Source organism: Theobroma umbraticum, unplaced genomic scaffold, assembly GCF_002168275.2.
Source record: "Theobroma umbraticum cultivar Fairchild unplaced genomic scaffold, ASM216827v3 scaffold_50.0, whole genome shotgun sequence".
NCBI lineage: Eukaryota > Viridiplantae > Streptophyta > Magnoliopsida > Malvales > Malvaceae > Theobroma > Theobroma umbraticum.
In genome coordinates this window covers 2,819,587-2,841,972 of record NW_018397261.1, presented here as the reverse complement: position 1 = coordinate 2,841,972, position 22,386 = coordinate 2,819,587, and the positions used below count along the sequence as shown (strand labels likewise).

The window sequence follows — 22,386 nt, the reverse complement described above, 5'->3', positions numbered from 1 at the left end:
CTTGATGGTTGAAGCAAGAATCCAGGGCCATATCCTTGTCATGAGCCGAGCTCTTGTACTGTCGCTCCAGCCCCATTATGCAATCAAATATTTTGATCCTTTTCACCAGTACTGAGGGTTATCGCTTGGGTAAAGCGGAAGCACGAGTACAATGGGCGATGGATTACCATTGTCATTTGCTGAGTTCTTACTCGTCTACATTGCGAAGCAAAGAGGGGTCTTTGTCGGTACCATAAATAGGTAAAAGTAGCAAGATTAGAATAGGCAAACCCTTAGCCGGTACATGAAGGAAGGGGTTCAAATTAGTTTCTTACAACAAAGTTATGTAGTCCCTTTCGTCAATTGCTGCTATGTTGCTGGCATTGTCTCTGTTGCTTTGAAATCACGAAGATGGGTCTCCTTTTATGTTGAGACCTTACATCAATTGTGGGCAAATGTCAGCATCCCCTCAACCTAGAAATAGAATTTGGGAGTGTAAAACTCTCGGAATAATCAGGCCATAGCCACAGCTGTGATGTGGTAAATTAGGTACTCAGGTTTGCTGGCTATTTAACCAGCAATTGACCTGCAGATGTGGGAGGTGATAGTTTTCTGCTCCCAAGCTCTAGGTTTGATTTTTTGAACCGAACTACATTGAGATGCTCGGCTTGCAACCACAAAGTTAAGGGCATGACTGCATGAGGGAGAGGGACAGCAATTAATAAATGACAAAATAAACCAGGGATCTTCCACACAAAATTATTCAAAACTAGTCTTGTATTAAATCACACCATCACACACTTCACACGAATATACATATGTGTGAAAGTTATTGTTGGACTTCAAAACCTTTCACCTTTTTTCCTCGATACTCTTTGTATCATATAATTGTACAGAGTCAACAAGAAGGAAACTCTGAAAACCAGAATATCAATTCAAATAAGGATAGAACCTTGAGGCAATCTTTTCTCATTTCCCTGACTCAAACTCTGATCCCAAGTATATTTACACCCATACACTACCCTTGCCAGCTATGATTTCTTCTTCTAAGGCTATTTATCGTGCAAGAAACCTATGTAAAAATGCCAATTCCCAGCACTAAAAGGAATTTATTCTTCAAAAACCTTAAAATCTACATCAACAGGATATAGACTTAACCAACTCAAAACTGGCATGAAGTCCCAAGCCTCTGTCTCTCCACAATTGTTCGAGACCTTCGCTTAGCAAAAGCAGGGTAAAGAAGCTCCTTGAACTTTTCAATAAAGAGATTCCATTCCTCCTCATTCATGTCAGCAAACTTCACAAGGCTTGTAGATGTAGGAAGATGCTCATTTGCACTTCTTCTCATCCTAGATGAGTAGCCAATTATCTTCCCTTTTTGTTTTCCACCGTGGTAGTGGAAGCCTTTCTCACCCAAGTTAACCTTTTTCAAAGAGAGAGATAACCTTGAAACAGTATAAACCCAATCGTCTTTGTGCCTACAAGCAACTGCAGCACTAATGGGCCCTCCATCCACCTGAATTTCAGACTCTTCAAGATTCTCATCTACTTGAGCTAGAAGGTCTTGGTCATTAAGACTTTCAGACCGATAATAAAAGGGCAGTTTAGCAAACAAACCAGACATCTTTGGGCCAACATTGACCTCTGCTGCCTCACAATCCATGTCAAACTGAAACTCATTTTCTCTTTCATCAGCTTCAAAAAATGACATGTCGATCTCCATTGTGAGTTTTTTTGCCTCAAGGCACACAACCTCAAGTTCACTTGGCTCCTCCTCTTGGCCATGGAACTCCCTACTCATCATCTCACCAATTTCGGCAAGACACAGTCCAAAAGCAGCTGCTTCCTGAAGAAATATTGAGCAAAGTACCAAAACACGGAGACATGCCTCTCGAATCATGGCCAATTCTGCCCGCAACATATCACAGTCACGAACTGGATCAAGATTCTTTATATACTCAAGTTCATCTGCAGAGAAAGGAATTGATGCCTGAGGCCAATGGATCCACTCAAAATACGGGTCCTCCAAACTCTCAGGCAAGCAAAGGCCATGATCTATTGGAATGAGCTGAACTTGACCAAAGCCCTCAACCCCACTAAGCTTCCTGACCAAAAGGTTTCCTGCATGCCTGTCAGTGTTAAAGATCCTAACATCCAAAATCCCTATTCTATGTACAGCATCAACCGGAAAGCTTGAGGTTCCATGGTCACTAGCATCAAAGTCATGAGGAATGAACTGTTGCAGTGATGCAATCTTGCTGACCTTCTTCTTGTTCTGATGCTTATTCCTGTTCACACCATCATTGACATTGAAGACTGAGTGAGTAACCTTTACAAGAACAGTAGGAGGCACGTTGGCAAAGTGACCATAATCTAAAAGGTAGGCAGCTACTTCTCGGAATCCTGTTTCCCCTACTCTCACTGAATGTTTCAGACCAGGCTGGCCAAGAGCTTTCCCTACAAAGCCTTTCGGGTTATTTGGTGCAAAAGGTTCTTCATCTGTCGGCTTCACAATAGCCACATTCTCACCTTTGATGTTTCTAAAGTAATAAGCACCACCAAGCCCACTATTTACAGGGATCGGATCAACACCATTCTTGATTGCCCTAATAATGTCCTTCACCAATTCAGTTGTTCCAGCAAAACGATTTGAGCACCCCAATATTTCAATTGGACCACTTCGATCTCCCTGTTGAAAATTCTTCCCAGTAGGTGAGAGACATGGAGTGGATGAACTCCTGTGCATGGCATTTCGAGTGAGAAGAAGTGGGGAATCATTTCGAATAGCACTGAGATCATTCTTTAAAGTGAGATCACCATATGTTAAAGAGCTCTCATCTGTAGGGACATTAAGGGCAAGCTGAAGCCTCCTTTTAACTGTATGAGCATTGTCATTTCGATCCAATTCTAATCCCAAGACACAGCCAGTTTCAGTCTGCACAAATACGCGCCGCGTCCTAGAAGGCCTAGCCCATGTATTCCCATGGTACTCTCCATTACATATACCATTAAAAACGGCAACAGCCACCTGGGTCTGTACCGGACTGTCCAACTTACTAGCCATAACAAGGTACAGAAAATTAGGTGACGGTAATGAAGAGATCCTTCTCTCTCAAGCGGGTGGTGCCCAACTTAACTGCCGACACCAACAGAATGAGAGAGGTAATCGCATGCCAAGCAAGCATTAACTGAACCAGTCGACGTAAACTGCCCCAAAATAGAAGTTCACATCAAGAACAAAAGGCCACAACGTGTGGCCGCGGGCGAAAAAGTAGCAAAACAGCTACATTTGCATAGAAACCACTGATGGAACTGCATGATTTAGAAGAACCCAATTAAAAAAAAGGACATAATTAGCTGCTATATAATTAAAAAAAATTCAAAACATTTATTAGTTATTGTTAATTAAGGAGCAATAACCAAGAAAACAATAATTTTTTTATTACTGATTTCTTTGAGCATTTTTAGAAGATTAAAACAGAAAATTACGAAAGAATTACAAGTGGCTATTACTTGAATCTATCTCTTTACAAATTTATAATAATAATAATAAAAAAAAACCCATTTTTGAAAGAACAAAAACATCGCCATATGGATCATTATGAAGACAAAACATTTAAACACAAGATCTCAGTAAAATTTAGAAACAACAACGAAGAAATAAACGTACGCAAAAGAAACCAGAGGCAAAGATCAGCCAGCCGAATCTGCCACTAACTTCTGATTTCCAACACTTAAAACTAATTTCTTTTTATTTTTAAGACGGAAAAAAGCTACAACTTTTTTAAGTAGAAAGGAAATCTTGGTTCCATTTTCTTTCCTTCTTTTATTCGTTTCTCGTAATCTTTTACAGAGGAAGAACGAAAGAAACAAGAAATGCAGTCGCATTTAACAAGAGAAAATCAATGACGAAGAGAAGATAGAAGAAACCTTTAGGATGCCTAAGAAACGAAAACTCACCAAGTTTGCTGAACAGAGAGAAGGAAGAGGAGGACAGATCACGGCCGTTAATGAGAAAAAGCCGCGGACAGAGAGAGTATGCAATATCAACGGCTGCAATTTGACCGTGATTCCATCACCGGTAACCTCTAAACCTTCTCTCTCGCTCTCTCTCTCTTTGCCTGTGTGTTTGCCTCTGAGGAGAAGGGAATGCAGTTAAATAGTGTCGACTCTGACATGAAAATTGAGTAAAGACTTAGACCGTTTTCTCCGTAATTACCAAAAACACCTCCTATTGACATCATTTGACTCCTAAGGACTTCTCTGCATTGATTATTATTATTTTTTTTATTTTTTTTTATTTTTTTTATCAAAGTTGTAGAAGAAGGAAAATGTGTTTTTAAATTTTCTAGATCTAATAAGAATTATAACAAAAGGGAGGTAGTTTTTTCCGGGGGAAGCGGAGCAGGAAACGGTAGTTGTACGCATAGGTACAACAATAGTATCAATACAATTTCTTTTTAAAGTAATTAATGACATTCTTAATTGAAATTACACTAATGACTTATGATGATAATCACAAATTAATCATTGTGAGAGTGTTTTAAGATTAAAATCTTAAATATGAATAAGCAAAAAACTTTTAAGGGTATTATTATAAGCAAAAATATGGTGATTATACTAGATTCTTCTTGTTAAGAATTAGTTAGATTATATAAGTTTATTCACATTTTTTAAAATCAGAAAATATGAACGAAGATTTTAAAATATTACAATATATTTCTTTTTATAAATAGGTTAACAGATTAATTCAAATGAAATGATGTTGTAGTTAAATTAATAATTTACTTTGTGTCTTTTTTTTTTGTGATGGAAAAAAGTTATTTAAGTATTATTTTTGTATACATATGATTTCGGGTCATACATAAATTCCATCTCATATTTTTTTTGCCTCTTTGCAAGATTTAAATTGAAACATTACAATTCAAAATGTCAAGTTCCTAAAGTTGTCTTGTTCCCTTAAAATATGTTGAGGTTTGTTATTGTAAGTAGTCAATATGGGTTGGACTTTCCAAAGAGAAAAATGAAAAGCTGGTAAACGAGAAAGAAGTAATTTTGAATGGTCCTGGCATGCAGCCCATGAACGTTTATAGAGTCAAGGCAAAGGGGCTACGACCACGAAAAGAAATTTTGTACTTGTTGGTCAACATATTTCACTTAATTGGAGACAAGCCAAGTACGTAAAACATGGACCATCGGATACCGTGGAGGTTATGGATAGAGGGGGAGTTGGTGGCCAAACAGGTAACGCTTGCTTGCTGGCAGTAGCAATATGTGACAGTGTCAGATTATTGGATCTTCAGCATTTTTACTTAGTCTAATGTTGATTTTGTTTTATTTTTTTTCTGAAAATAAATTGGATGATAAGAGGAAACAAATTTAAGCGAAAAACCAAAAATACTTTTTTTCAATTTTTAAATCTCCAATTTTGTTTTATTTTTTTAATGAAATTCAAACCAAATTCAATCGAAATAAGTAATTTGTGTTGGTTTGACTTTATTCCTTTAAGATTTTTTTTTCTTTTCTCAAAAATGGTTTAAAATTCTTTTTTTATGTCAATGAAGTGGGATTTGAATCTAAATCAATTAAAACAACCTAATGGATGACGGATAAGAAGCGTCCCAATTCTTCATAAAAACTTAAAAAATTAGTTTGATTCACAGAATCTTTGATTTTTGTTTAAAATATTTATTATATTCTCGAGAGCCTATTGATATTTGATTCATTTGACAACATGTTACTCGAAAATATTTTATTTCAAAAAATCAAAAATTTAGTCAAAGAAATCTTGTACTCACACTTTTTAGATAATATTTTGATTCGAAAGGAAGGTTAATTTTCTCTCTTTTATATTTTTAATAAATGCTTTTTTAATCCATAATATTTTGTAGTTGATCGAAATTCCAAAAAAAAAGCCCCAAAGTTAATTTCCATAAATCCTAAACTAGAAATATGCTGCAATAGTTATGTTTATATATATATAATTTTATTTTTCTCATTTTTTAAATAATTTCTTGTCATTTATGTTACAATATAAATTTTCATTCTTAAATAAATATTATAGATATGTCTTTTTATATAAATAACTTTAAAATTTTAAATCTAATTTGGGAAAATACATGGCAATTGTAATTTTATAGTCAACTGTTTTTCTATTAGTTGCATTTGATTACTTAAATATTAGAAGATAGTTTAGTAAGATTATGGGAATGTTATATTCCCTCGTCAACCAAACGAGGTAATATTATGCTCAGAACATGACCATCAATCGCAGACTTGATATGTAATTATCAAGTTGATTTCGACATTTTTGAGGTAAAATCCTATTCCCAAGGGACATCTAACTTTTTTTGTGAATTTTAAAAGTTGAAAGCAAAACTTACACAGTTTTAGTATGATGAATTACTTATTTGGTTACTCAATTTTTTGAGAGCTTTTGTTTTGCATCATCTAATTTTAAAAAATATTGTTTCGGACTTATTCAATCACTTAACTTTTGGAGAATTTTTGATTAGCCACTCAACTTTAACAACTCACGTTCTAATCATCAATGTTTATAAAGACTAATGTTTTGATTACTCAATCGTTTAGAAAGTAATCGTTGCTTGCAATTGGAATTGACTAGTTTGGTTTGGTGTTTGGACTTTAAAAACATGATGCAAATGTACCCTATTTCTAATAATGGCAATAGCAATACCTAACTGCAAAGGACGCCATTGGTGATGCATCGTGGTGGGGCGACAGCAAATTAATCCCTTTGAAAACTACATTTCATGGTGGTGGCGGAGGAGGAGCTTCATAAATATATATAAGGGATTGTGGTCAATATTTGGATATATACATACACACACATATATAGAGCTACGTTAATGGCCATTGAAGCATTTAAGAAATCAGAGTTAAAAATTGTTTTTCACTTAAACGCACACCTGCAATTTTACAAATATACTTATTTTTATTATTTTGAATTATAAAATTACTCTTTTAATTATTTATGTATTTTGAGTTTAAAATAAAAATTTAGTACATTGCATAAAAAAAGTGTACTGAGAATAATAGAACTTGTTAACTTCTAGTTTGAAGAAATTCTAATTTTTTTAAAAAAATAAAAATTATTTTTTGTGTATATATTTAAAAATAAATTTTAAAATAATTCATTTTTTAAAACATCTTAAAAAAAGTTAGTTAAAAATATAAGAAAATAACACATTATTCACTTATCAACATCATGTTTTTTTCAAATACATAGTACGTTTGATCCATGAAAAAAAATAAGAATGAAATAAAATAATTATTTTGTAAAAATAGAATAAAGTGAAAATATAAAAAAATAATTATTACATAATTTGATACGATGAATAAAATATGATAGGAATAGTTATTATAATTTATTATTATGTTTAATTGATAAAAATAATTTTGGAATAAGAAAGAAATAGAAGATATTAAAAAAATCTTTTATTATAATATAAGATAATTTATTTTTTTATTTTTAAATACTAATAATTGATCATTTATTTAAAATATTAATATTTTATTTATAATTTAAATATCATTATGACCATTGATTTTTAATTTAATTTTTAAATAGTAATAATTTATAATTTATTTAAAATATTAGTAATTGATAATTTAATTTTTATTTATAATTTAAATGTTATTATGATTATTTTTTAATTTATTTTATTTTTAAATATTAATAATTTATAATTTATTTTAAATATTAATAATTGATAATTTAAATATTAATATTTTATCTATAAGTTACTCTTTAACATTTTAAATATTAATATTTTATTCAAAATTTGATATTTGATATCAAGGAAGAGGAGGAGGAAAGATAAAAAATAATATTTTAATACAAATAAGGTTGTAATTTTTTAAACTTGTAAGGAATATTTTGATCTTTTCAATTTTTTAAAGTTTATTCCTTAATTATGGAATAATCAATATCACGAGGATGATGGTATTAGTTATTCCTTAATTTGAAAAATAACCATTTCTTGAACTATTTCACAATCAAATAAAGAAACAAAAATTCCTTAGGAATAAAGGGCCAATCCCCCAACCGAACATACAGTAACTCTTCACAGCAATGCTAAAATTGAAATGAATTTTTACAGTCATTCCGCACAACACTTTTTCAATAAATTACGTTTTCCAAAATACTTATAGTTGAGTAAATAAGACATATCCAGTGAAGAGGGGTGGGGGTAAAATTAATTAGCAAATGTTGGAGGAGCTTTTATGCTTCTTAATATTTTAATTTTTTAAGTTTTTAATCCAATAGTAACTACTAATAAATATTCCTTTGTTCAAAGAGTTGAATCCTTGAATTATAGATAATTAAAGGCATTTATTAATAATAAATTTGGCACCCGTCGCCCTAAGCATGCCATTTTGGAGTTAATAGAACTTTAATTTTCAACTTTCAACCATGTGAACATGGAAGCCAATAAAGTACAATAGTATACTCTTTTTGGGCTGATGTTTAATCATCTTGTCACTATGCAATGGTGTAGTGAGTTGAGTAGCATCCATCCAAATGCTGGCCAGCTAATTAAAGGCCTCAAAGCAATACTTGTGTTGAAGTGACTGAGGAAGGAATCCAAAAAAAGACATATGCCTTGCATTCCTGCACGCTACTACTTTGTGGTAGGTCTCAGTGTTTCCATCAGTGTCTGAGCTTACCCTCTCCGGTTTGGCATATATGGAGAAGTTCGATATATACTCGAATTAAGAAGAGATTTGAACATCAAACATCTATATATCTGTCAAGAAAAGGGCAACAATCAATGATCATTGCAAATGAAATATAACATAAGCATGAAGCAAGCATGTTTATACGACATAAACGCCATTTATATATGAATTGGTGCACTAAATGAAGTTCACTCTCATCCCAAGCTTTGAAGATTCTGATAAAGAGTCAAACAAACGGACTTTCCCTCCAAACCCAAATTTGGGAAGGACCATTGGCTGTGCCTTTCATAGAGAAATTAATATTCCCATTTGATAGAGAAATGTTATACCGTCCAAGGCAATACTTAGATAGAGAGATTCTGTAGAGTTTAGTTCTTTTCATCTTTTTCTCTTTTCCAACTTTCTTTTATCTAATCTAATCTTCATCTTCATGTGATCAGGTAAGATAAGCAATTGTTAGTCAAGAAAGTGACAACCATTCTCGAGGGATTGCCAGTTGGTGAAATTATGAGAGCTCAATGTGGGAAGATAGGATTAGGTTTAAGCTTTCAAATCTTTCTCATCATTTGAAACGTTGTAAAGCTCATCATTCTTTCAACACTTCAATTGATTTTATTCTTTTGTAATTATGTTCCTTGGTTAGTAGAGGTACTTTACATGTTCTTAATTAATCAAATCTTTATTCAACAATTGTTACTAGACACAATAATAGTTAGTTCCATGACCAAATAGTACTATAATTCAGTTTGTCTTAACCATTGTTACTCTTTTTTAGGAAGATTGAGGTTTAAAATTCCAATCCCACTTATTCCTCCTTATATGTAGAAAAAAAAAAGTGTTTAAATCCACTTATTGTTAAAGTTTTGAGTTCAAGTATTATATACTAAGCCATATATATGTTTCAACTTTTACTTAGGAAATTCTTTAATTCCTAATAAAATTAATGAGCGAACGCATCCAAATCTAATCCTTAGGGTTCAATATTGTTATTTTTTTTAATTGTATTAATTTTACATCTTAAAAAAGTTATTATGAAATAACAAAAAGATATTAAAAATAAATATTATTTGTCATTTGCTTTCGAAAATAAAAAGTAAACAAACAAAAAAAATGATGAAATAATATAGATGATTATATTTCTTAAAAAATTTAACACAACTGTCACGACATGCGAATTTAAAAATCCAAGTGCTGGATGTGATGAAGCATTTAGAATTTGCTTAATTTACCCTCTTCAGATTTTTGACCATTTAGCATAACCCATTATGTAATATATCATTATTTACATTTTCATATTAAATAACGTACCTTACAGCGTTATTTGTGATTGTCAACTTCGGTTGCTTGTTGCAGTTGTCATTTCAAATAAATAATAATAATAACTTAACTTACAGCACATTTTATTCCATTATTTTGTGAGGCAGATGTTAAGAGGATTCATACATTGAGTCAGTTATGAAGCCAAAGAGCATTGATGAGAATATAAAGTGGATTACTGCATTGGACTCCCCTTTATATTTATAGTTCATCATCGTCATCCTATATCCTATAGCGTCATGATTTTCAACCATCTTATGTCATTTTATGACACATGCGCTCATCATAAAAGTTATCCTGCGGTTACAACTTCGCATTGAAATGCTGGTTTGTAGTACACCACGGTCCCAGTTTGATAGTGCCTTGAAGTTGACCAAATAATGAAACCAGGTTCAGAGTTATAGCTTGCAATAGCTGCTGCACCGAGCTGTGAATCGAATCCTATCTGCTTGGCTCCATTGTTGTTCACCCACCGTTTCACCATCTTGTTCAATTTTCACGCACTCAATTGTATTGTCATGCTTGAGGACTGCGTTTTCAATATAGACAATTGTGTTTTACTCCCTAATAAAATCTGATAAAATATAGATTGATAGATAGTAGGATGCTCCATATAGGTTGTCTCTTGATAACATCAAGATAAAACATTATTAAATTTAAATTCAAAATCACTTCACTTTAAAAACCAACAATAGTACAAAGCATAAAGAGAGTTGTTAATAATATTTAAGAAAAACACGTGATAATACAATCTTGCCGATGTGTGGATGCAAAGATTAAGCTTAAAGCAAGGAATATTGGCCATTGAAGTGGATTAATCATTTCACTTTAGATCATTCAAGTGGATTAATCATGTCACTTAGAGATCATGCCTCAACATCCTTGTACCCAAGCGATCCTAACCAAATCCTTGTGTTGGGCTTGAGGCAATTAGCCCACTTACAACCCTCCTAGTTCATCATAATCATTTAAAGATTAAGATGCTATTTGCGGTAGAATTTTTATAATGTTTCACAAATATATAGCATATGGTATGGAGTTGTGGACAAGGACTTGACAGCCCCTTAGTTTATCCTTCTTGAAAACCTTGTTATATGGTACTTATATTAAACGTGGGCAATTAAACACTAAGTTTGGATTAGAAACAAATCCTGGAGACAAGATTCGCTGCTGCATTAGCAAAATGTCAAATCCTATTATGATCTCTTTTGTTCCTGCTACTTGAAAAACATTAGATTTCCATTCCTGCGGATATCAAGGCAAGAAACAGACCTTTAGCATCGTTTCTCCTTGGTCCTCGCTCTGAAGCAATCTTAACCAAAAACTTGCGTTGGCCGAGAAGCAGTTAGCCCACTTTCAAGAAACTTTGTAAGTGGAAACTGGACAGGGCTTCGGCTGGGCCAAGACAAGTCCAACCCGCTGCTGGCTGTGACTGCTTTGAGCAGGAAATGAATTCTATTTTACTTTTGACAAAGGAAAAAAAAATGTTGAGTTGCACCAAAAACACTAACATGGGCCAGAACAGGAAAATTGAGCTCAATCAAGGGTGGACCATCAGCGGGGGACAGTGGTCCATTTCCATGGGGTGACCTCAACGTGCACAAAAATGGGTACCCCAGAAAAGGAATTTATTTTATCCAACAAGAGGAAAAGAAAATATAAATTAAATAAAAATGTTACAGCTAAGCCATCAAAGAATAGGAAACTTGAGAATCTAGTTTTGGCAGAGTAGAATGAGACACTTGTCCCAGAAAGAGTGGGGCCACGTTTCAAGAGTTAGGACCAGCCAAAAGGAAGGGGGCACGCGAGCACATCACGTGAGAGAGACACGTCAGCAAGAGAAAGGGTACCCCTTTCTTTTCAAAGCTAACTAGTTATTTAGTATTTTTGTTATAGTGAGAGAAGGAAAAAAAAAAATACAGAAAAAGGCCAAAGAAAGACCCATAACATAAACGACAGGTGAGTTGGGAAAGGAGAGCACATGCCCCCACTAAGTGGGTTGTTTCTTTGGGTTTGATAGGGTAATTTTGTGGGGTCCAGCTTTCCTCCCAACCCCACGTGACACCGTCACGAGAAAGACCGAGCGAGAGTGACGCACCGCCTAGTCCCTCGCAGCACGTGCTGTCATGTACGCCCTCTTTTTCCTGTTGCCTTTGGCCTTTTGCTCCGACTGCTATTTCCCCAATTTCCATTAATTTTACTCCAATGTCTCAAAACCAAGGTAACCAAAACTATAGAATTTCAAGGGTTCTCAATTTGGAATTAATATAGTCAAAGGTGATTAGCTTAATTAATCACGCCTTTTACTCAAAACATTCGACAGAGATTAAAATAAAAAAACAGCTCTACAAACATTATTATTATTAAGTCATATTATTATTTTTCTAATTATTAATTATATAATGTAAACTAATTTTCTTTAGAAGCATTCATGCATATCCAAGCAACAAATTTATGGTGAAGAGGGTTAGAGTAACAAGTAACAATCAAGGGGGAAGCGGGAATCTTATAGCGACATTTGTAAAGAGAGATTTCGTAGCATTTATCACTTAGAGACTTTTTTTTTTGGGGGGGTGGGGGTGGGGTGGTGGGCGGCAAAGACAGTTGAATAGCTATGTCTACACATGCTTTTGTTCCTGCTCAACCACGTCCTTAACAAATTATCTTACCTAGCTATGCTTATCTAATATTATTCATATAATTAATTTGTTTCTTATAATTTCCATACAACTTCATTTCTAAATGAACGATTGCAATCTTTTTCCAGCCAATATCATCGGGTTTACTGTTTAATTTAAGAAACTTTTATTGATTAATTAGAGCTTACACACAACTTACATCACACAAATTAATATATAAATGTAAAAATTATATACCTAGTTCTTAAAATGCATGCATATATAGAAAATAAATTTTTAACCAATAAATAAAAATCTATATTAAAATGTATATAAACTTATATGGATATTAGCTTTGAAGCAATGTGTGTATATATATATGTGTGTGTGTGTGTTTGTGTGTATTATGTCATATTAGACATCATTTATGTGGAAATTTTTATCCCTAATTAATTAAGATTTATTAAAATCAAAAGTTATAAATATTGTTTTCATCTTAAAGTTGAAAAAGAATGAACTAAGAAGAAAGGATTGTTAATTAATTATATATACACATATATATATACTAACAATGTAGTTGATATATTGGACCTTTAGGGTATGTAGATATCTTATTTTGACTAAAGCATTATTATTTTTTTAAGTATTATTTTGTAGAATAAAAAAATGAAACAATTATGCCATGTGAAGAATAGTGAAAATAATTCATAAAAATAATAAATCTACAAACTATTTTTACCTTTGACATGTTCTACAATTTTATCAAATTCTCTCTCTTTAAAATATTCTCTTCTTAAACTCTTTCCAAATACAGAAAATAAATTTTAAAAAAATTTAATAAAACAATTGGGCCACTTCATTTATCGGGAAAATAGAAAGGTAAAACACAAAAATGGAATAGAGAAAAAGTTAATCAAAACGACGCATGTGCTGCGAGGCACCAAACCTTTCATACTTTCAACTACAGTTAAAACCACGCCACGACGTCTCCTAACCATAAAAGCGTCAACCCAATAACCTAACGGCGATTGACGGCGTCAAAATAAATAAACGGGAATCGCACGAAGCGAGAGGGAGAGAGGCAGGGAGGGGACCCCACCGCACGCGAGGCGGCAGGCAGTGTGGCAGATGAACGGCAGGGGATGGGCGCACGTGAGTGGTTGCCCCCTTAGCACCCCCGGCTCACGTGCTTTGCGTACGCTGTATATACAACTACTAATTTGCAATAATTTCTACATCACCAAAATATATATTTCTTTAAAAAAGCCCCAATCTATATCATCAAATTATTTGTAGGGTGCTGTCACGCCATTGTATGTAACATACGTGTAGATATCACATGTCTTAACCCCACCATTGCACCCTTCCAACAACCTCCCACGCATGGCTTCTTTTTCTTTCTCTATCTGCCACTATTTTCATTATAATTAGGTCCTCCCTTTTTCCAAAAAATTTTCATTTAGAATGAAAGAAGATGAAAAATTATCCTTTTTTTAAAATAATATGTACTTTTACATCTTAATAATTTTTTTAGTTAGATGATTTTCCTTTGATTAATATCTATATCTCATAAATATATATATATAATTCTTATACTCAAAATTCATATATGAAACTTTTTTTTCTTGAAACATAAATATATAATGCTAAATTGCTAATGAATCTAAGCAATGGTTCAAGAGTTGAAGGCTATCAAGGCCTAATAACTAATAAACAACTATTTCCTTTTTGTCTCACTACAAATCTTTGGAGCGAAAAGATTTTGCTTCAATCGCTACAAATCTAAGCAATACAAAAGAACAAATAGGTAACCATGTCTAATGATATAAGTATTTAGTGTTTGTTTAATTTAGGTTTTTTTTAATTTATTTATCTCTTAAAAGTAAAAATAAAATCAAACAAAATTTTAAAAAATTCTTAAAATAAGAAAGTAATTTAAAAAAATAAAATTAAAAAATATCTCCAAAGAAGGGCTTTATCTTTTTTTTAAAAAAAAAACATACCAACTTTTTAAAAAATAACCTCTTCTCTTAATCAATCTCTCTCTCCTTTGTAAATCATCATCTTCCAATAATCTCCCTTTCATTTTCCTCTTTTTACAAATATTACTAAAAAAAATAAAAGACCCAATAATAGAATAACAAATTTTGAAAATTTTTTTTACAAAGATTCAAAGAAAATAAAACCCAAATTTAAAATCATATTCAGGTACTATTTAATTTTTTTATTTTTAAATAAATTTATTTAATTTTAACATATGAAATCGTATATAATCTCGAAGTAGATTTATTCTGTTTTGGTTTATTATGTGATTGAAAATGATATTGATAAATAATTTTAATTACAATTAAAATTTAAATAATTTATTTTATTAAATAACTTAAATTTAATTTTAAAAATTATTATATTTTATAAAAAAATTTTAATAACTTTTAAACTAAAAAAAAACTAAACCAAACAAATTCCTAGAGCTAAAAGGCAAGAGATTTCTTTTCGTAACAAGTAACAAAGAGAAGGGCTAAAAAATCGTTTTTTCTTTAATAAAGAAGAACATATTTCTAAATTGAGGGGATACGAGAAAACGGGATCGCGTAATATCGTGGGTTGGGCCCCACAATAATCCCACCGTGAGTTGGCCACGTGATTTGGGAGGCTGAGGGTGTGGTGGGCAGACATTTTTAATCACGTGATGCGATGCGGATTCCACGGCGAAACTGACATCTGTCCTTTCACAAAACATTAAAAAAAATTAAAACCCCAATTATTAATTGGATTAAATTAAGTAAAAGTAAAGTGTGTGTTAATAACAAAGTATTATCCTAAGACAAGGCCAAAAAAAAAAATACAAATAAAGAGGAAAAAACATTGTTAACTGATCCCTAAACGGATTCCCTAGCAGAGGAATGTCCATGTTACAGGGAAAACTCTGTTACTAAAAACAAAAGCTTTCCGTCGTTTAAAATAAGTATTTGAAGACAACTAAGTACTGCCGGGTTGCGGTATTTGCGCGCTTATTTTTGCTCCTCAACTTTTTTTTCCTGTGTCTTCTGTAATAACTTGTTTTATTATTGTCTTCATATTCCCCTTCTTCTTCTCAGCTTCCTTTCTGCAACCTTTTCATTTTTATAATGCAATGTACTCTCTCTTTCCAAAAACAAACATAATCTTAAATTTACTAGTTTTTCATTACTTACAAATAATGTAAAATAATAAATAATAAATCTATTAATGTTTGTTATAATAAAAAGTATATAGGTAATAAATAAGCATGTTGGACCCTAGTTCCTTTGAGTTAAAAAAGGGGGCGAAAACCCATATTCTATATAAAGGAAGAGATTATCAATAAAACATGAAACACTTTTGGGTGTTAAAAAAAAAACAAAAAAGAAAGAAGAAAAGCAACACTATAGTGTGCATGAACCTTGTGTGCTGGCTCTTTGTATGGGAATCTGTAATTACTTTATTTCCCAGTTGTTTAATGTAGGTAGGGTTAGAGACGTTATGGCCTTAATTAGTATTCCTATCCTGACAAGCTATAATAAGAATTAGTATAGTTAATAATTAATTTACTTTTTTTTTATATTGTGATCTTTATTTTAATGCTTTTCCTTCAATAATGTATTCAAGATTCCAACGGTGGGATAATGGATAACCTAAGAATATAAAAATTAGTGGTAATTATTGGAGGATAATTTCATGTGTGTAAAATGTCAAAATCTTTTTTTTTTTGTAGTGAATAAAACCATCAAATCTCTGGTGGGTGGCACCTAGCTACGCGACAAATAGAGACCCAAAGAGATGAAAACTATGAAAACGACACAAATGAATTGGAAAAACCCGGTCGTCCTCAAATTATTATCCCATACTTAAGCCTTTTTTAGTTGTATCAAAATAAATATGGGCCCTCGATGGTCATATAGCTACTTGCATTAGCATATATAAACAATGTAGTATTTCATACGAAACTGATATATTATTGTTACGTATTTCAGACTTAATTAGCTCATGAAAAGGATACATTATCTATTGTTATGTTAACTCAAATAATTATATAGTAATGACAATTCTAATTGGACAAGACATTGCAATTTATTTTTTTAAAATTACTCTTTGATAATTATTGGGATAACATTTATTAGGGCAAATTTCTTCAATGGTCCCTAGCCTTTTATTCTGATTTTACTGTAGTCTTCAATCTTTAAATTATTTCATTTGGGTCCTTAATTTCTTAAAGTAGTTTTGTTTTGATCTTTTTGTTAAATTATTTCTTTGAAATTAACAACAGATGTCCACATCATATGTTCATGTTGTAAATTTCATGACACGTTACATGAGCATTTTCTTAACATTCTATGTGGATTTTTTTTTTTCAATTGTTAACGGATTAACAATGTAACAAAATAATCTAAATGAAATTACTTTAAAATATTAAGGATGTGGATGAAATAATTAAGAAGATAAAATTAAAGTGAAATTAGAACAAAAAGTTAGGGATCATTAACAGATTTTGCTCCAGTAATCCTTAATATTGCCTTAAGTTCAATGATTAGAGGTCAATCTAAATGCATTAGCAAAATTAATTGTTTTTTCTATCTTTTATAAGAATGCAAAAACAAACAAAATTGAGTGTGACACATTTTTGTGAATGCAAAGAAGAAGGGGGAGGGGAAGGTGGGGCGAGCAGCAGTAGTCGGAGTAGAGTGTGTAAATAGAGAGATAGAGGGGGAAAAATGCACGTGAGTAGGGAGGGTCAACTCAGGTGGGGCACCCAATTTCATCTGAGGCGACAAGCATGAAAATGACCGCACATCACATCAGTTGGTCACGTTACGCATCTCCTCGGGCCAATACCCATCATCTGCTTCTACGCCTAACGCCAAAGCCAGCCGTGAGTGAGCACCGCCTCTCCCCTCATCTTTATGGTTTCACTGCCTTCTCCCAACACAACAACAATCCCTTCTCACGTGCTTTGCTCCCCATCTCTCTCTCTCTCTCTCTCTCTCTCTCTCTCTCGCTTTTTAACTTTATTTACTTCACAAAATTTCTAAGTTCCAATTTTACCAATAACTTATTTCCATTTTAACCAGAGAAATACATTTTAATATCTTCGTCTTAATCCAACAATTGAAACAACTTAAATGTCGTAAAAAAAAGACCTTCAATTTTATATTTGTTTAATATTTCCATCACACACAAGAAAGCTTAAATGATTTTTTATGTTTTTTTTTCTTTTATTTGAAGCCTCAATTTTCTAAATACTTGTACGACTATTTCAATGTTCCTTAAATGCTTATTTCAAGAGTTAATGTTTGTTAATTTTTATTATTTTAAAATTTTACTTATTGTTTTATTCAAATTAATTCTCTTTAAGATTTTATTTATTTAAAAAAAACAATGACAAAATTTAGCAAATATAATTAATAAGATTAACATCAACTATGTGAAAGTAAACCTTTATAAATATAGACATGGATCAATATCTATTAATGGCAATATATTAACTTTTATCATCAATTTTTTTAAAAATGGAGAAATTTGAAAAAAAAAAAGTTAAACAAAATAATAGGTTAATTTTTAAAATTAAAAATTAAAAACTGTTAAATTTTAAATTGCTTAAATTAAGATAAGTCATAGGTAAGATTTTTTTTTGGTTTTATTTATTTGCACAACTAATACGACATTGCTCAATCACAAGTCTTAGGGGATATAGGTTTTAATATAAAAGAATGACGTTAATTTTTAACACGTTTTTGGCCTGTTATAGACGTATGGTCCAAAATGTGGAAATAGTTGGACCTTCGTTATTAAAATAAAAAAAATGAAAAAGAAAACGATTAAGCGAAAGATGCAAAACGAAAAGAAATGAAAAGAGACAGGAAAACATAAGCAAAAAAGGAGTGGCTTTTAATTGTAAAGCCATTATGCCAAGTGTTCACTGTGAAACCATAAGATTCTCTAAGAAAATAATCCAAAGTCATGAGAAAATTAAATATAATTTACCTAGCTAGGGACTAGGGAGTTAGCATGAAGGTTAAAAAATCATTATGCTTTCTAAATAAATACTTAAATTACTTAGCTCACAAATACTAATCAATTGATTATAACTTCAAAGCATGATGTCCATCAAGAGAAGGGATTTAAATTTTAATTCTATGGTGTGAGAACTAAAATTTGCTTAATACATCAAATCCTCTTCCATCCCATTTAATCACTCAAACTAAAATGGATTTCAATGAATAAAATTCGTGAACTTTTCAATTTAAAATTATTAAAATAAACTCAAAATTAAAAGACAAAACTATGTATAATATTTATTATAACTATAATATATGTAAAGTATAGACCTTTTTTTTGTATTGTTTATGTAAAGTATTTACTGAAAATGGAATCAATACCCAAATATTAATTGTTAGTTACTAAATGGTGAAAATATGTTTTAATTTTTAATCCAAATGTCTATTTTAATAAAATATTAAAACTTGTTAAGATTATTTGAATTTTATTTGCATAATCTATTCAATGAGTTCTATCAATTCTCTAATTTAATTTCCAATCAGTTTTTATTGAACTATTTTTAATAGAAACTTCAGTTATAAAGGAATCCACCTAAAGTTTAGTCAAAGAAGACAAAAAAAAGAAAAAGAAGAACGAATATTGCACATGTCTAATGTCATGGACAGAAATGAAGTTGAAATTTTACTTGGCTGGCATTGCTCGAATCTAGTACATATCTAAATTAATAATGGATGACTTTAGTTTTCTAAATTTTAGATAGACCCTCAATTTAAAATAATTGACAATAAATAAAGTGACATTTATTATATTTATGTATCTAACATACTCTCACCTTAAAAAATATGAAATTTACTTATTCTCACTCTAATACTTTCTCATATGTTAGAGATAATAAACTTTTTACGTGATAAACGTATCATGAAAGGAACAACAACGGAAATCGTGTATGTTTTAATTTCATATTAAATTTTAAAAGAGCATAAAATTTTACAATAATCGATAATAAGTAAAATACCTCTTATATATTTATGTGTCCAGAAATATATATTAAAAATTATTAGAATTATTTGAAAATTTATCTGCACAATTTATATCCATGGTGTTTATGATTTTATTGGTATATAATTTTAAATTTTTTGTTAAGCCATTTTTATTTGAAAACATTTAACAAACTTGAAACTCCATTTAATCTTTAGCACGCAATTAATTTAAATTCGAGGTTACAAGAAATTGAGCATATACTTGGCTGGGCTTGCTTGACTAAAATGCAGTAGTGAAAGCACATATCTGAATTATTAATGGGCGACATTTTTCTACAAATTTTGGTACCAGAAAAAAAAGACCAAATGTGCTGAATTTGTCGATTCAATCACACTTTTTTTCGTTTTCTGGCTACTGCATGGTAATCCATCAAAATCAGTCATGTGATGAATTGAAATTCACTAGAAAGTGAAGGAGGGAAAAGAAAAATGGTGGCAAAGATAATGAGATGTGCAAGACGATAATGAAAGTGAAAAGAACAACAACCAATGGAATGGCGACAAGCAGACAAATCTTATTAAAGATAAGACAGCATTAGACGTACTAACGACTCCTCAGAACAAGTGCATTGCTTGTGGGGTTTCATTTCTCCTTTAATATCTTTTATCTTAATCATCTGATTGCAGCAGCGTATTTATTTACTCGATTCTGATCTCTAAATTTCACTATTATCTTTGTTTTTATCTTTTATATCATAAACATTCAACTTAAAATCAATTGATAAAAAATAATTATTTTTTGTTATTTATGTGTCTAAGAGACTTATCATGCCTATTGAATTTCATACATTGAAATAATAAATTTATCTCTAAATGAGATAGAACCCGCTTTAATATCATATTTAATTTAATATTTTCTTATACAAAAATTTCTCAAATTTTTTATAGAGATGTAGATTTGTCTTATAATTACTTGGACAAATAATTTGTATAGGTTAAATGGTTTTGATGAACTACTTTTTCCTTGATGATTGAGGAAAACTTGGAGCAAAGTAGGATGATTTTCAAAAGAGACTTTTTAAGTGTGGTTTTGAAGTTTTTGGGTTTTTATTGAGCCATGGTATCTGTTTCACTAGGATTTCTCATGCAGTTTCTCCAGCTTACATTAACCTCATTTATTGAATTCTGAACACCTTAAACACCGGCCACATGTTTTTTTTTTTGGCTTGCATGAATCACGCCAAAGAAGAAATGAGAACATGACGACTGGTCCAAAGAGACGAAGAATGTAGGTCTTACCAGCATTGTATTGAAATTTCAAAGTCTATAAGTCGATAGCTTTATGACTTAATTTGCTGCCGTGCGGTCTACTTGGTTCAATTAAGCAAGTCCTTGATTTCTTATTGCAAACTCAAACACTGAACAACTCTAGTTTGACTCTTTTTTACGCTTCCTTTCCATAATTGAATTTCAGATTTAACGTTAAATTAATGCTTCTCCCTATACATATAAACTTAGTCTTTGATGGATATATATTGCACTAACTTTCAACGATGCTAATCGGAAAACACAAGTCTATTGCCTAGTGTGATTGCGTATAAAATCTAAATAATCTTCCATAAGTATACGTAAAGTAATTTTGAAATAATTGAACATCTAATTATAATATTTAATGTGCAATGCATGTTAAGTTTTATTTCCTACACTTTAGTTCACATGTAAATTCCATTAAGCTCAATAATGGTGTGTATACGCAAGCATTGAAATACAAATATAGAAACATTTTTGAGGATGCTCTTGGAATAATCCCTTCTCCAATTGAGTCATTATTCTTTACCAAATCCAAATTATCTGTTTAGTTGAAATATTGTTCAATCATTATCCTAACTTTAAACTCTATATATATATATATATATATATATATATATAAAGATTTCTACATCCACTATAGGTAAGGATTGTGTCACTCAATTTTATACTATAATTGATTTCAAGACACAAATTAGAAATCAATCATATACAATAATATTCTTTATCGAAATTACAATTAAAACATGTTTTCCCTTTTTTTTAATCCCTTTATCTTTGGTGTTGACGCAGGGAGGAGGTAGGAGGACGTGTTGGATTGTCCTTGGGGATATTTTGACACACACACACACACACACGAAAGGGTCTTATTGGCTTAAACAAAGTAGAGCTGGTTTGGTTCCCCATGTTACCTCCTATATATGTATATATGATGTCAAAAAGGAAGAAATTAGTGTTTCTTTAGAGGGGGAAAATGAGACAAGAAAAAAAAATTGAGGGATGTACGCATGGATATGAAGTTTCTAAGAATTGGCAGAGGGTTTTGAATATTAAAACTTAAAAAAGGGTAGAGAATTAGCGGATCCATAAGTGGAAATTTAGGTGTGAAGAGAGTAGAATAAAGGGAAACATGGTACAAAAAGGTATGAAAGAAGAGCCATGTTCTACTAATTAATTTAAAATATAACCAGATTGTGTGATTGAAAGATATATATATATATATAGTCACGCCAAGCTGTTCCATTGTATCTGTACTCTGTGAATGCTCGCCATGATTGTCGGGGGCTTAAACAATTAACCCTTGCCCCTTACCTCACTTTGTTTTGTTAACATTCATTTTATATTTCGCAATATTATTAGTCACACTTACTATTTTATTTTAATTTGGCATCTACTTTTTACCATTTTTATTTATCAATGGGTTTCTACTTAGATTTTTTACTCATCTTTGTAATTCTATATATATA

At 31.4% G+C, this 22,386-nt stretch overlaps 1 pseudogene across 2 annotated transcripts; it reads right to left on the bottom strand.

Moving 5' to 3' along the window:
- Positions 1 to 148: 148 nt before the first annotated feature.
- On the bottom strand, positions 149 to 4,269 carry LOC110418576 (phosphatidylinositol 4-kinase gamma 7 pseudogene; annotated as a pseudogene). Of its 2 annotated transcripts, none has more exons than XR_016351309.1 (2): positions 3,910 to 4,269; positions 149 to 3,291 (listed from the first exon to the last, which is right to left on the bottom strand). The product of XR_016351309.1 is annotated as a phosphatidylinositol 4-kinase gamma 7 pseudogene, transcript variant X2 (transcript). The 2 variants fall into 2 exon arrangements; XR_016351308.1 differs by having other exon boundaries at positions 3,940 to 4,269.
- Between the last annotated feature and the right edge of the window lie 18,117 nt (positions 4,270 to 22,386).